The sequence below is a fragment of the Onychostoma macrolepis genome, chromosome 19 (genome assembly GCF_012432095.1).
Source record: "Onychostoma macrolepis isolate SWU-2019 chromosome 19, ASM1243209v1, whole genome shotgun sequence".
Taxonomy (NCBI): domain Eukaryota; kingdom Metazoa; phylum Chordata; class Actinopteri; order Cypriniformes; family Cyprinidae; genus Onychostoma; species Onychostoma macrolepis.
The window spans coordinates 13,972,331-13,988,852 of NC_081173.1; the positions used below are offsets into that span (position 1 = coordinate 13,972,331).

At 40.8% G+C, this 16,522-nt stretch overlaps 1 protein-coding gene across 4 annotated transcripts in view; it reads left to right on the forward strand.

Moving 5' to 3' along the window:
- dlgap3 (discs, large (Drosophila) homolog-associated protein 3) overlaps window positions 1-16,522 on the forward strand; it is a 200,952-nt gene that overhangs the window by 63,930 nt on the left and 120,500 nt on the right. Inside the window, exon 2 of one of the 4 annotated variants that reach the window (XM_058754479.1) lies at window positions 13,673-13,723. The exons of the other annotated variants lie outside the window; for them this stretch is intronic. The gene's annotated coding sequence lies outside the window, so the exon portion shown is untranslated. The remainder of the gene's footprint in view (window positions 1-13,672; window positions 13,724-16,522) is intronic. 4 annotated transcript variants of the gene reach the window in all.

Below are 16,522 nucleotides of genomic sequence, written 5' to 3' on the forward strand. Positions count from 1 at the left end.
TTATATATGCTTCCTTTGGGTAGCATAATTCAGAAATACGAAATGAATTACCATCTTTATGCTGATGATATACAATTATATATTTCAGTTGAGCCCAGAGACACTGTTGTAATAGAAAGATTGTCTAACTGTCTGTCCAGCATTGTAAAATGGATGAATGCAAATTTTTAAAAATTGAACAAAGATAAAATCAAAATTCTTATTGTGGGTAAAAAAAACCTGAGCGGGAGAGGATTGAAGCAGAATTGGGTTCCTTAGCTTTAAAATCCAAGAAAGAGGTAAAGAACCTGGGTGTCATTTTGGACTGTGATCTGAGTTTTAAGTCTCATATAATTTCTATCATTTGAGAAATATTGCCAGGATTCGTCCTTTTTTATCTTGTAACGATGCTAAGAAACGAATTCATGTATTTATCTTCTCTCGACTTGATTACTGTACTAAGGGTTCTATAGTTAAGCTGCAATTGATACAAAATGCAGCAGCCAGAGTATTAATGAAATTGAAGAAACTAGAACATATTACACCAGTTTTAATGGAATTACATTGGCTACCTGTGCACCAAAGGATTGACTATAAGATTCTTACATTAGTGTATAAAGCATTGCATAACCTGACTCCTTCTTACATTTCTGATTGTTTGTCAAGATATAGTCCTAATCGAATGTTACGATCTTCTAGTGCTGGACTTTTAGCATATTACACAGTAAATCTCAAGCGATCTGGCGGTACCTCTTTTAGTCACTATGCTCCAAAAATTTGGAACTGTCTTCCAAATGAAGTGAGAGAGTCAACCAGTATTCATATTTTTAAAAAGCGTGTTAAGACGTACCTTTTTACAGTTGGTTGCTCATGACCAATATAGTGAGTGAAATGTGCGTATTATATTTGTGCGTATTATATATACTTATATGTGACCCTGGACCACAAAACCAATCTTAAGTCGCTGAGGTATATTTGTAGCAATAGCCAATAATACATTGTATGGGTCAAAATTATCGATTTTTCTTTTATGCCAAAAATCATTAGGGTATTAAGTAAAGATCATGTTCCATGAAGATATTTAGTAAATTTCTTAACGTAAATGTATCAAAACTTAATTTTTGATTAGTAATATGCATTGCTAAGAGCTTCATTTGGACAACTTTAAAGGCAATTTTTTTTGCACCCTCAGATTCCAGATTTTCAAATAGTTGTATCTCAGCCAAATATATGTATAAATCTCAATGTTTTGTCGTCCAGGGTCACATATTTGCTTATACCTTTTTTTTTTTTTTTTTTTTTGTGATATTCTTATGTTGATGTTGTTTTTCATATTTGCTTTGTGTTTGTGAAGCACTTTGAGTTGCATTCTATGTATGAAAAGTGCTATACAAATAAATTATTATTATTATTATAACAGAATTGCTGTAAGCAAGTACTGTATATTATAGGGAGATTTTGTGAGGGAAAATATTTTTTTATAGTTGAAAACATAAAAATATTAAATAATTGAATAAAAATAATGTTAGTAATAATAAATGCAAATATTACACATAAATATAAATTAAATATATATATATATATATATATATATATATATATATATATATATATATATATATATATAAAAACCCATCTCTGAGCAGTTTTGAAGTTAACTAGCATCCTTGTGAGCATTACTTTTAATGTATAAATTATGAAAATTGATTAAATTATCTTTTTGCATGAATTGTCATACTAAATGAGCTCTGAAAAGCACAGATTTATGAAACTTCAGCGAAAGGCAAAACCGCTACTTGACCTTTTGATGTGCTTCAGAGGTGTGATCTGTTCTTTCTGCCTGAGCAAAGGGCGCTTCACCACAAAGATGTCCAAATAATTGGCTGTTCCTAGCTTGTGTCAAACCATGTTACCCTGCATTCCTCAAATGGTCTGCTTGCAGCTGCAGATGGAATGTGCAGTCTACAATGTTTGATTAACAATATACACATTTCATTTATTAAACTTTGCTATCTATGTATACAATTCAGGGCACATAAAGCATGTTATGTTAGCTTTATATTTCAGGCTTTACATGTAGACTGTAGATAATGGGGATTCAATTTCTGCATTTATGTCTAAAGACATATAGAAAAAACAATCTGTGATTGCTTCACACAAACAACCACAGAACTAATACTGCATATCAATTTAAGACTTGTAACATCTGTTCCTTTTTCTGTGGTGTTGTTTTGTAGCCTCAGAAAAATACATTTTGCAGATGTGCATTTAGTTAATCTGACAGATGTTCGCTTGATATCTGTGGAATGTGCTGTCAGGGAATCAGATGTATATAATGTACAGTGGTGTAGTTGTTCCTTCCTTTCTTCTATCTTCTTAGATTGCTCCTCAGGGAAAATTGAGCTGTTGTTTACCAGTGTGTTGCATCTGAATAGGAAACACATCACGTAAGTAGCTTATTCAAATATAAAATGCCCATTTTGTATTTGTTCATAGCGGTGTTATTATAGTTAACGAAAACTAAAACCATAAAAAAGTTACTTTAATTAAAAAGTTACTTAAATAAATATTAGCTGAAATAAATTAAAATATATAAAAATATTTTGATTTAGTTCAAATTTATGTAAAATAAAAAAAGACCTTTGTTGGATGCCCGTGGTCTTCGGGCCCTCAGACGACACTGAATCACTCATCGGCATGATTCGGTCATTGACATTACTAAATGGGCCTAGGAATACTTCCAGAAACCACTGTCGGTAAACACAATCCGCAGTGCCATCTGCAGATTCCAACTAAAGTTCTATCATGCAAAAAGGAAGCCATGTGTGAACATGGTCCAGAGGCACCGTCGTGTCCTGTGAGCCAAGGCTAATTTAAAATGGACTGTTTCAAAGTGGAAAAGTGTTCTATTGTCAGACGAGTCCAAATTTGACATTCTTGTTGGAAATCACGGACACCGTGTCCTCCGGGCTAAAGAGGAGGGAGACCTTCCAGCATGTCATCAGTGTCAAAAGCCAGCTTCTCTGATGGTATGGGGTGCATATGTGCATGCGGTATGGGCAGCTTGCATGTTTTGGAAGGTGCTATGAATGCTGAAAGGTATATAAAGGTTTTAGAGCAACATATGCTCTCCTCCAGACGACGTGTATTTCAGCAGGACAATGCAAAACCACATAATGCAGCTATTACAATGGCATGGCTTCTTTGTAGAAGAGTCCGGGTGCTGAATTGGCCTGCCTGCAGTCCAGATCTTTCAGCTATAGAGAACATTTGGCACATCATTAAACGAAAAATATGTCAAAGACAACCACAAACTCTTCAGCAGCTGGAAACCTACATCAGGCAATAACGGGACCAAATTCCAACACCAAAACTCCAGAAACTCATAACCTCGATGCCCAGACGTCTTCAAACTGTTTTGAAAAGAAGAGGAGATGCTACACCATGGTAAATTGTAAAATTTCTCAGTTTAAACATTTGTTGTGTTATCTATGTTCTATTGTGAATAAATGATTGGCTCATGTGATATGAAAGTCTTTTAGTTTTAATTTTATTAAAATAAAAAAAACAAAATGCCCCAACATTTCCGGAATTCGGATTGTAAACTACAAAAAAAAATTGTGAAAACTGTGACTTAATGTGCATACATACATGTAAACATTTCAGAAATGCAAAGGGAAAACTTTTAGTTTTTAGTACATGGTTGTCGTGTAAATGTAGTATTAGTTAAGCTTAATAAACCATCATCAAAGACTATAGCAGCATCTCAATGATACTAAAATATCACTGGTTCATAGCCTAATCATCAGTGTACATACAGTGCGCATTTCTTATGGGAAGGTGGAGCAGACTTCTCGATATGAATCCTAGAAGGAGGTCAGTGGACAGCGGGGCTCAGATGCAGTGATTTTGTCTTGAACCTCTGCAAGTGTTTGGCCATGTTGATTCGTGTCTCTGTGGTGTTTGTGAGGTCATGCACGACCGAGGGGAAGCTCATCCAGATTCAGCGTGCTGATCTGGGGAGCTAAAGATGAGGAGGCAGGCCAGGAGGCTGTGGAGCACATCAGCAAGCCCTCTCACACACAGAATAAACACACTTCATCTTCCATGCTGCTCCAGCTGCCCCTCAGCTGCTGTTTCATACCGCACTGGGACCTCTCTTATTTCTTCTTCTCCATTAGGTTCAGCGTCACGTAGGCCTGACATCTCTTTTTGTACATGCTAACTCAGTTTTCTTTTTCTCTATTCCTCTTTGTCTTCACTGCTTCTGGTGTTAAAGGGACAGTTCCCAAAAAATGATGGATTCTTTGGCATCATTTACTCACTCGTAAGTCATTCTAAATTTAAACTTTCTTGCTTCGGTGAAGATGCTTTTTTGGTAGCATCGGGAAATGTGCAGCATTTTGGTGTAGTTACTCAGACACATGTTCGCTTGATAGCTGCAAAATGTACTGCACTGTGCTGTCAGGGAATCAGATGTACCGTACATAATGTACAATGGTGTATCTGTTCCCTATCGAAAGGTAACTCCCGTTGCGTCGACTGCTTTGGGGAAACTCCTGTTTTCTCTGTTACTGAAGCCTGATTGGTTAACATTTGTGTACTGCACAAACCAATGGCGCTCGAGTCCGCCAGAAGGGGCGGAGCCGACTGCTACATGAGTCGGCCCAGAGCGCCATTTCTTCAGAATCTTCTCCTTCAGCGACGAGACCATCTCTTTGCTGACTCGGCAATTAAGAAGCCGAAAGGAAGCTCAGCCTGCAGCTCGCCGCCGTAGAAAAAAGCCCCCGGCAGCGGAAGAAGCGAGAAGCCTTCCCCTGCGGCTGTAAGAGCAATTTCTGAGCAATTTCTCTGCTATATTTTTGCAAATGTCGCAGTGAGTGTGTCTCCTGTCTGGGCAGTGCCCATGCAGAGACTGTGTGCTCACTGAGACGGAATGCTCTCACAGAGAGCACGAGTCTTGCTCTTCTCTGCTCGCGAATTGCTTCATAAATGAGAGAGCCCCACTCTCCCGTTTCTCCTCTCTCAGCGAGCTCGGAGAAAGAAATGGTGCAGTCACGGAGCTGAGCAACCGGGTTTGAATGATCTCATGCCGTCAAGAGCCCACGTGCTCATTCTCCTCCGGCACTTTGATCCGCCGGTGTGTATTTTACAAGTGAGATTAGCGCCCCTCTTACATCGAGCGGCTCAATTTTAGGCGGATCAGAGTAAGAATGCTGTCACCAATGATTCAGATTGCTGACAGCTTCGCATTTCTGTGTGCGTCGCTGAGGCTGTGCTCACTGAGACGGGCTGCTTTCACAGACGAAAGCATGAGTTTGTCCCTGCATCGCTCACGAATCCCGTTCTTCAATGAAGATGGCCCTCCCCTGCTCTCGCGTTTCTCCTCTTCCAGTTACCTCGGAGAAAGAAATGGCGAACTCGCAAGTTGAGCGGTCAGGTATGAGTGATTTACGCGTTTCACTCTTACCGCAGCACTTTGATCTGCCAGTGTGTTTTATACGTGAGGATCAGCGCCCCTCGCTTACATCAAGCGGCTCAGTCCTTCTAGTCGGATCGGAGTAAGGGCTGTCACCAGTGATTTCACATCACTGACAGCCTTTGATATGAGTGCGCTACTCGCCTGGGTCACGCCCACGCTGAGGCTGCACTCACTGAGACCGATCATATGAGTGTGTCTTGCTCTGCTGCGTTCGCGGTTTGCTGCCTTCTATGAAGGCGACCCCGCCCCTCACCACACGTTCTCCCCTCCCAGCTGCCTCGGAGGATGAAACCGTAAAGTCACAGGGCTGAGCAACCGGGCTTGAGTGATTACACACCGGCGCAGTTCCCGCACAACCCACTCTTCCTGCAGCGCTTTGATCCGCTAGTGTGCTTTGCCACGTGAGGATTAACCCCTTGTTGCACGAGCAGTTTTATCCATAAAGGTGGATGCATGCAGCACTTTGATCTGCCGGTGTGTTTACACATGAGGATCATCAACACCCCTCATCTAACGAGCGGTTTGATCTTTTTAGGCGGATTAAAAAGAGAATACTGACAGCTTCAGATTAGACGCATCTGGACCACGCGCACTCTGACGTTGTGCTCACGGAGGCTGGCTGCTCGCACTGAGAGAGCACTGAGTCTAGCGAAGCAAACTTTTGAGAGGAAAAGGAAAGGATAAGTTCTCGGTGAGGCCGGAACTTCATCGAAGAAAGTTCATGCTCGCTCTCCATCCCTCCGTTCAACACTGAGCAATGGAAATTCTATTCAAGCTGGGCGCGTCCTTTTCATTCAGCGTGCGCCCAAGCAAACTACCACTGTGATAGTGGACCCACAAGAGCAATTCCCCTCTCCTCACACTGCGAAATGCCAGTTCCCTGCCCCGTGCCGTGAACTGCCATTAATAGGAAAGTAACCGCTTGCCCCCTGGGTTTTGGCTTGGAAAGCCTTGGAAAGGCGTGTCAAGCTGGATTCTAAAAAACCATGGAATGAGGTTACTCCAGGCCACCTCGCTTCAGAGGTATTATTCACACTTCAGTACCGGACAATGCATGTTCTTCGGTCCGAAGTACATACTGCTTGCAAAGGTGCCGTGGAAACGCTCCCCTTGGTGAACAGCGAGTTGGGCTTTTACAGCCGATACTTCCTTGTTCCTAAGAAAGATGGCGGGCTCAGACCAATTCTCGATCTCAGACATCTGAATCGGGCTCTCATGCGACGGCCGTTCAGAATGTTAACTTTGAAACAGATCCTCGTGCAAATACGGCCCGATGACTGGTTTCTGTCTGTGGATCGCTACTGTAAAGTAACTGCGTCTGTAAAGACGCTTACTTTCATATCCGAATAGCGCCCCGTCACATACCGTTCTTGAGTTTCACTTTTATGAAGTGGGTAGTCGTGGCTCTTTCCCCTCTGAGACCGATGGGAATCCGCATACTGAACTACCTCCACGACTGGCTAATGCTAGCCGACTCAGATCGGCAATTGATCGCTCACAGGTCATTGTTGCTCAACCACCTAGAGCATTTGGGGCTGAAAATCAAGTCAGCCAAGAGTTTTCTGATTCCCAGACAACGAGTGTCCTTTCTGGGAACAGTCATAGACTCTGTTCTATTGCGAGCTTGGATTACACTGGAACGCTCCCTGACTATCCAGCGAGCGGCGGCGTCTTTCAAGGTGGGGGCTTCACGTCCCCTCAAAGCATTTCAGAGGATGCTCGGCCTCATGGCTGCCGCCTCCTCAGCTATTTCCTTGGGCCTGCTTCACATGCGGCCCCTTCAATATTGGCTAAAAGCCTGCGCTCCGTCCCACGCCTGGTGCCTGGGCAACGCTTATGTCAAGGTAACCCTTCGCTGCCTCAAAGCTGTGGCCCCTTGGACAACTTCTCGCCTGTTTCAATCAGGCGTACAGTTGGGAACGACCTTCATAGGGAAGTGGTCACGACAGATGCCTCCAGCTCAGGTTGGGGCACTCTGTACGAGGGCAACCCAGCGTACAGCTCCTGGTCGAGCCACAAGCGACGCTTGAATATCATCTGCCTCGAAATCATGGCTGCTGCTTCCTCAGTTGTTCCTCTGGACCTGCTACACATGCGGCCCCTTCAATATTGGCTAAAAGCCCGCTTTCCGTCCCACACCTGGCACCTGGGCCGCGCTTATGTCAAGGTAACCCATCGCTGCCTCGAAGCTGTGGCCCCTTGGACAACTCCTCACCTGTTTTAGTCAGGCGTACAGTTGGGGGCGACCTCCAGAAGGAAGGTGGTCACGACAAATGCCTCCAGCTCAGGATGGGACGCTCTGTATGAGGGCAACCCAGCGTACGGCTCCTGGTCGACCCACGAGCGACGCCTCGAAATTATGGCTGTTTATCTGGCCCTACAGACCTTCCTGCCAGCCTTCACGTCCTAGTCCGGTCGGACAGCAAAATGGTGGTGGCCTATATCAACCACCAAGGCGGCCTCAGGTCACGTCCTCTTCACAGGATGACTCGACATCTGCTGCTTTTGGCACAGAATGAACTCCTCTCAGTACAAACGGTTCAACTGTCATTGCCAAACTTATTTTTCGAAGCAGCGGGATGCTCTGGCCCACGAATGGCCCAACACCCATCTGTATACCTTCCCTCCGATCGCCCTGCTACTCCAGGTTATCAGGCGAATCAGGGAAACAAAATGCTCTCTCTTCCTCTTGGCCCCTCTCTGGAGGAACGAAGTCTGGTTCCCAGAGATGATCCAGCTGCTGTCTGCAGCTCCGTGGTCAATACCACTGAGGAGAGATCTTCTCTCGCGAGCACAGGGCAAGATTTGGCATCCCCAGCCGGAACTGTGGAGCCTTCATGTCTGGCAGCTCGACGGGAGTCTAGTCAACTCCCAGCGAGGGTCACTAATACCATTTAAGACGACGCCTCTATGCCCTCAAGTGGTCAGTCTTCAGTGACTGGTGTTCAGCACGAAACCAGGATCCAGTTTCAAGTGACGTGTGCCACGTGCTAACCTTTCTGCAGGAGCAGCTGGATAAAGAGCGCACCCCTTCCACGCTCAAGGTCTATGTGGCAGCCATCGCGGTGAATCATTCTCTCAAGGCTGGCCGGACTATTGGCAGAAATGACTTGGTCGTTAAATTTCTTAGAGGCGCTCGGCGGTTGAATCCTCCTCGCCCTAAGACTACTCCAACATGGGACTTATCCATAGTCCTGGGGGCCCTCAAGGGCCCTCCCTTTGAGCTGCTTCAAACAGCCGGCTTAAGGGTCATGATGCTCAAAACCGTTCTGCTTTTGGCCATAGCGTCCGTCGAGCGAGTAGGTGACTTGCAAGCCCTGTCTGTCAGTGCTTCCTGTCTTGAATTGGACCCAATGACTGTAAAGTCATTCTTCAGCCGCACAGCGGCTTTGTACCAAAGGTGCTCTCAGCTCCGTTTAGAACCCAGGTTATTTCCCTCCTAGCCCTCCCCGTAGCGGATGGTGAACAGGGACCCAACTTGTTGTGCCCAATCTGGGCACTGCGAGTGAACTTTGAGGCTATCGCCCTGGCTCTATTGGGGAGATTCGTGTGGCCACCGGGTTTTATCCACTTAATGTTTACTTTTTCCCCCCTTCGGGCGGGAAGGGTTATGTCAAGCAGACCTCAGGCCGTTCTCGGGTCTCTTTGTAGCTCAGGCTTATGGAGCCCTCGCTGAGTGTTCCTAGGCTCAGCTCGCAGAGCAGGCTTAGTTCTGCATCTGCTTATAGCACGGCGTTCCCCAAAGCAGTCGTCAATGATGACGCAACGGGAGTTACCTTTCGATAGGGAACACTCCGGTTACTCACGTACTCACGTAATCCTGAGATAAGGGAACGAGCATAGTGTAACTGGCCGTGCTATAGCTGCACGCAAATCGATGGCTGTAGCTTCAGTCGTTGATTCTGATGAAATGTCGCTCTGGGCCGACTCATGTAGCAGTCGGTTCCGCCCCTTCTGGCGGGCTTGAGCGCCATTGGTTTGTGCAGTACACAAATGTTAACCAATCAGGCTTCAGTAACAGAGAAAACAGGAGTTTCCCCAAAGCAGTCATCAATGACGACGCAACGCTCATTCCCTTATCTCACGGAACAGAGGTTACATGAGTAACCGGAGCGTTTCTTCCTTTCTCGTATCTTCTTAGATTGCTCCTTAGGGAAAATTGAGCTGTTGTTTATAAATATAGTGTTGCATTTGAATAGGAAACGCATCACGTAAGTGGTTTATTCAAACATAAAATGTCCATTTTGTGTTTGTTCATAGCAGTGGTATTATAGTTAACTAAAACTAAAACCATAAAAAAGTTACTTAAAATAAATGTTAACTGAAATAAATTAAAATGCTTTTTTTTATGTAGTTTAAATTGATATACTGAAATAACTAAGAGTAAAAGTGAAAAAAGTATAAAAAATTACAAAAACAACAAAATTGTTAAAATTAAATGAAAATTGTAAATATGTAAAAATAAATAAATGTAATAAATAAAAAAATAAAATCAGTTTCAAAATATTAATAAAATCAATGTTATTTTAGAATAAGTTTTTAATTAATATTTTGAATGAGGTTTTATTTTTATATTATCTTTTATCATTTTAATTTTAGCTAAAGTTTTGGTAATTTTGTTTTAGTTTTAGTTTGTTTTGTTTTGTTTTTGTCATTTTTTATTTATGTCTTTTTATGTTTATTTAGTTTTTATTAATTTTGGTTTTGGTTTTAATTTGTCTGCCGATATCTATCATATGATTTCTTTATATGAGAGACATAAAAAAATAATAAAGACTTAAAATAAAATACAATAAAATACAATGCAATACAATTAGGCCATCCCCTGCTGATACCCAGTTCTTAAGTTTGCCGTATTGGACATCATCTGTCTATCTGTCTATCTATCTATCTATCTATCTATCTATCTATCTATCTATCTATCTATCTATCTATCTATCTATCTATCTATCTATCGTTCTATCGTTCTATCTATCTATCGTTCTATCGTTCTATCCATCATTCTATCTATCTATCTGTCGTTCTATCGTTGTATCTATCGTTCTGTTGTTCTATCTCTCATTCTATCATTCTATTGTTCCATCGTTCATTATAGCATTCTATTGTTCTATCTATCGTTATATATATTGTTCTATTGCTTCATTTGATTCTGTCCTGCAGTCTCTCCACTGGTGCACTCTGCAGTGAGCTGAATCAGTAATTCTGACGGAACACTTCTATTCATTTTGTCTGCACTGACTCCTGCATCGGTTACAGTACTCAACAGTACTATTGATTTGACCATGGGCTACAGTCATTTGCGTTACGACTGGGGAGCAAAAATAGAAATATCAGCCTATGGCTTTGCTTCAGATGTAGAAAAGCAGGGTCATCGGCACTCTCTAATGTCAGTATGATTGTTCTGTACTTATAGTATGCATTTGTTAGCCTCCCCTGTGTTTATGCTGCAGTGTTTCTTTATTTCTGTCGGTGGCTGAGTGTGTGTGTAGTGGTAGGGGTTATCTGGGTTTGTTTCTCTCTGTCCACTGTAATTGGCCATGTGAAAGAGATGAGCACTATTACTGTATGTCATAATCAGTGTTAGTTGTGCACTGTTATTTTCACATCCCACTCCAGTCTGCAATCTATCTCATAAATACACACTCATGCAGGCTTATTGCTCGCTCATTCTTTATCATTTAATTTCCTCTTTATGTAAACTATTTATCACAAGGCATTTCTAAAAATACATTTTTTCATCCACTCTCCTTTGACACACTTTATTTATTTTTTTCTCTCTTTTTACTCCCTACACAGGCAGCTGCCTTGTTAGCATGTTGCTAAGCTAATGGTCCAATATTCTAATAATAAAGATTGAAATGCACTGTTTTATAAACTTTTTTTTAACTGATACTTTTCAGTACTGAATAAAATGTTTATTATCTGACTACGTAATGAAATTTGCTTTTGGAACTGTCTTTGTTTTGGAATTGTGCCCATGACACCTTAAAATGTTGCCTCCATAAGCAGCTCACCAGGTTTTGGAACAGAGCATCTGTCTCGCTCTTTTTTTCTGTCAGACCTTTCTTGTGAGAAGCTGAGGTTTCTGCACAGTTGTGAGGATTAGTGTGATACATCAAGGATTGAAAACATTAGAGGAGTTTGATTAATTCAACTTAGTTTTTTTTCCCCCTCTGCCATCTGGAGCAAGTTGGGATAGTGTTACAGATATGTGGTCTTACTAACACTGTGTGTGTGTCCATGTTCAATTTATATTGATGCCTATAGGAGTGGAGTTTTTCGCTCATTAGCTAAAGGTCATTATTAGTCAATTTTCTCATTACCTTTCAACCTTTCCTCTGATTTCCTTTAATATTAGAATAATATTAGAATGATTTCTGAAGGATCGTGTAACACTGAAGGCTGGAGTAATGGCTGCTGAAAATTCAGCTTTGTCATTAAAAATAGTGGCAATATTCCACAACGTTGTTGTTTTTTACTGTGTTTTTGATCGAATGGAGACTTTTTTCAAAAACATATATCATTTTTTTTACAGACCCAGCTCATTTGCTGTAGTGCAAAGGGAGTCTAACAACCATATATTCTCATATTAATCAAAATAGTCCTTATCTTTCATCTTCTCCACACGCTTCTGTCTCTTTTTCACTGTTGTTTCTTTTTCTTCACATGGTCATACACACGTGCTAGAGTTCAAACTTGGGTGCACATTTGTTTAGTGTTGCTTTGAGAACCACAGCTTAAATCTAAACAGAATTATTCATTCCCCTTTGGGTTCTCAAAGCATTACATGCATGAGTTCCAGTCTATATCGGCAGTGACAGATGCAGGCAAAGTAATTTGTGGCAGTGCACATAGTGGAAAGTAAGAGGGAGTGAGAAATGCTTAAAAATGTGATTTATCTGTTCATATTTTTAAAATCATTCATTTTTTACTTTACTGTAAAGCCACTCAAATAAAAATTAATCAAGCTACATATTTCACTGAGCCCGCCCAATGAAATATGTTTAGCCTGGAGTATGATAAAACTTCTACCCAACCATGTAACCTGGTATAATGTTGTACTACCCATTCTGCAGTCATTCTGAGTCTTATTATCATAATAGCACTAGATTTGATTTTAAAATGCAAAAATTGAAAACAGGTGATGCGTAAATTTAGGAAACAGCCTTGCTATAAAGACACACCTGAGGACCAAAATGGAACAGAGTGTTCTTACTTCTCACAAAATGAGGCAGAAACAGCATTACGCCTGATGTACTAACTGCAAATGTTTTAAAGACACATAATTTACCCATTTTGCAAACCATCAAAACAAATTTCAGCTGAAATCTAAATTCTAAAACCCTCATATCTGTTAGATTAGACCCAACAACAAGGTATAATTGATATGTACCATCATTCAAGAGTGTAGAAATGATTTAAGAATCAATTTACCACTGATTTAATGGATAGTTCCCCCAAAAATATAACGTCTGATATTATTTACTCACCCTCATGTTGTTCCAAAACAGTATGACTTATTTACTTTGGTAGAACACAAAATAAGATATAAAAACTCCAGTGTTGTTCAATTCTTCAAAATCTTGTTTTTTTCCAAAGAAGAAAAAAATATAATACTGGTTTGGAGGGTGAGTAAATGATGACAGAAGTTTCATTTTTGGGGGAACTGTCCCTGTAAGCATGTATTTGTGTGTTTGCTGTTAACCAATGCCTTGGCAACATAAATCTTTTGTTTAACTTAGTCATGAGATTTCTACAGCTCTTGAATTTTGAATGAGAGACATGGAAAGAGACAAACAATCGAGACAGAAGAGTGTTGAAACAAGGCCATCAATCCTCTTTTTACACTATTTGCACTGTATTTCTCCCACTTTCATTCTGTTCTCATTTTGGATATGCATGTGCGTGTGCACATTGTGCTTTCCTGCTCCCGTGACACATGTGGTGGTATTTCTCTCCAGTCACGTTCACTTGGCACACTCCTTGCTTTATTAAATGTACAGTGGGGTCTTATTGAATTAGCTGGCTCATTTAGAAGTACTTTGTTGTGCGTATATGTGACTCTGGAATCACTCAGCTTTTCAATTCACCATCACTCATATGTGATTAAACCCTAATAGCAGTTTTTCTTTGAAATGAGGCTGAACTCTGAGAACAGAATGTACATCTGTAAAGTGTTCACTGTGCAACTCATTCTTCTTTGTTTTACAGACTGTCAACCATTTCCCTAAGAAATAGTTTGATCCAGAACAAGGAGGTTAAGTAAGAACACTCCCCCACAGCATTGATTTGGCTAAGTGATCATTTATATCAATTTGTCAAGGCTTTGTCTTGTTTGGTGCAGGAGGCAGAGTAAAGTGACTAAACAGTTCAGGGACAGCAGTGTTATTGTTGTACTCAGTACGTATCAGTATCAGCCCTGAAGCTCAACTCTTAACCGAGTCCTCTTATCGAAAAGAACTTTAAGGGTTCAGCTGCACATGTTATTGTATTAAAGATTTACACATGACCAGCAGCAACTGAAAAGCTGGCTGTGTACTAATGTATCGTAATCAATGAAATAACATTAAACGACATTTCTGCCATTTTTCAGTTGGAAATTTTGGAAATTGGGAAGAGTCTTGGATTGGAAGTTAGCATGAAACAGAGGGTATAGAATAATGATAACATTGAATAACATTTTTATATAATAATTATTATCCTATTATATTACACTATTGTTGATCTAGGTATTAAAGGGGTCCTATTATGCTTTTTCACTTTTTGAATTTCAGTCAGTGTGTAGTGTGTACAGGTGCATCGCAATAAATTAGAATGTCGTGAAAAAGTTCATTTATTTCAGTAATTCAACTCAAACTGTGAAACTCGTGTATTAAATAAATTCAATGCACACAGACCGAAGTAGTTTAAGTCTTTAGTTCTTTTACCAATTCACTATCTCAACAAATTACTTCATAGAATACTTCATAAGACCAATAAAAAAAAAAAAAACATTTATAGTGAATTGTTGGCCTTCTGGAAAGTATGTTCATTTACTGTACATGTACTCAATACTTGGTAGGGGCTCCTTTTGCTTTAATTACTGCCTCAATTCGGCGTGGCATGGAGGTGATCAGTTTGTGGCACTGCTGAGGTGGTATGGAAGCCCAGGTTTCTTTGACAGTGGCCTTCAGCTCATCTGCATTGTTGGGTCTGGTGTCTCTCATCTTCCTCTTGACAATACCCCATAGATTCTCTATGGGGTTCAGGTCAGGTGAGTTTGCCGGCCAATCAAGCACAGTAACACCATGGTCATTGAACCAGCTTTTGTTACCTTTGGCAGTGTGGGCAGGTGCCAAGTTCTGCTGGAAAATGAAATCAGCATCTCCATAAAGCTTGTCAGAAGAAGGAAGCATGAAGTGCTCTAAAATTTCCTGGTAGATGGCTGCGTTGACTGTGGACTTCAGAAAACACAGTGGACCAACACCAGCAGATGACATGGCAACCCAAATCATCACTGACTGTGGAAACTTCACACTGGACTTCAAGCAACATGGATTCTGTGCCTCTCCACTCTTCCTCCAGACCTTGGATCTTGATTTCCAAATGAAATGCAAAATTTACTTTCATCTGAAAAGAGGACTTTGGACCACTGAGCAACAGTCCAGTTCTTTTTCTCCACAGCCCAGGTAAGATGCTTCTGACGTTGTCTCTGGTTCAGAAGTGGCTTGGTAGCCCTTTTCCTGAAGATGTCTGAGTGTGGTGACTCTTGATGCACTGACTCCAGCTTCAGTTCTCTCCTTGTGAAGCTCTCCCAAGTGTTTGAATCAGCTTTGCTTGACTGTATTCTCAAGCTTGCGGTCATCCCTGTTGCTTGTGCACCTTTTCCAACCCAAATTCTTCCTTCCAGTCAACTTTGCATTTAATATGCTTTGATACAGCGCTCTGTAAACAGCCACACCTTTCAGTAATGACCTTCTGTGACTTACCCTCTTTGTGGAGGGTGTCAATGTTCGTCTTCTGGATCCTTGCCAAGTCAGCAGTCTTCCCCATTATTGTGGTTTCGAAGAACAAGAGATACCCATAATTTATACTGTATGGATGGTCATTTATTGAAACTCAAATGTAAATATTCTAATATTTTGAGATACTGATTTTTGACTTTCATGAGCTGTAAGCTCTAATCATCAAAATTAAAACAAAAAAATCTTTTGAAATGTTTTACTTTGCATGTAATGAATCTATATGAAAATATATGAAAGTTTCACTTTTTGAAATAAGTTACAAGAAAAAATTAACTTTTTCACAACATTCTAATTTATTGAGATGCACCTGTATGTTCTACAAAGATCTACAAAGTTACAAATCTCAAAGTCCACTCCAAAAGGAGATATTTCGTTTTTAAAAAAATACCTTTTCAAGAACTAACGAATGGCTCGTTTGGACTACAAAGTTGTTTTCCTGTGTTTGTGATATCACAAAGCGGCCCATTAGAATATCACAAAAATAAATCCCGCCCACTGAAATCCAAATGGTTGGCGGGTGGGGAGAACGCTTGGTTGAGCACTGCACGTTTTAAAATCGAAACCCGGTGCGGGTGTTTTTATATCACTGTATTTCTGAAGGTCTTCAGAAAATTATGGATGTCATTTTCATTTCATCTTGCATGTAATGTCTGATAAAGCAGCGTTTGTAAGCGGAGCGCTGCTTTGTGTACAGCGTTACTGGGGAAACCTCGCTCTCTCCCACTCCAACAGCGCCTCCTGCTGGCAGAGAATTAATTTGCATATATACGATATATGCCGCCACAAATAAATCTGTGGGACTATAGTATAAATAAATTCAACTGTATAACAGTTTCACTGCAATTCATGTTATAATGTTAGAATTAAAGAACAATAAACATAATACATATTACTGTTGCACTTATCTGTACATAGTAAATGCAACAACAGCTAATTTTTAAGCTGTTGTTGACATCCTGTCTAAAACGTGATTTAGCCAAAAAAAGAACAAAAAAACAATAACGTTACCACTTTAATATGTCTTGTAATATCCGTGCGTGCAAAAAGGTTCTGTGCG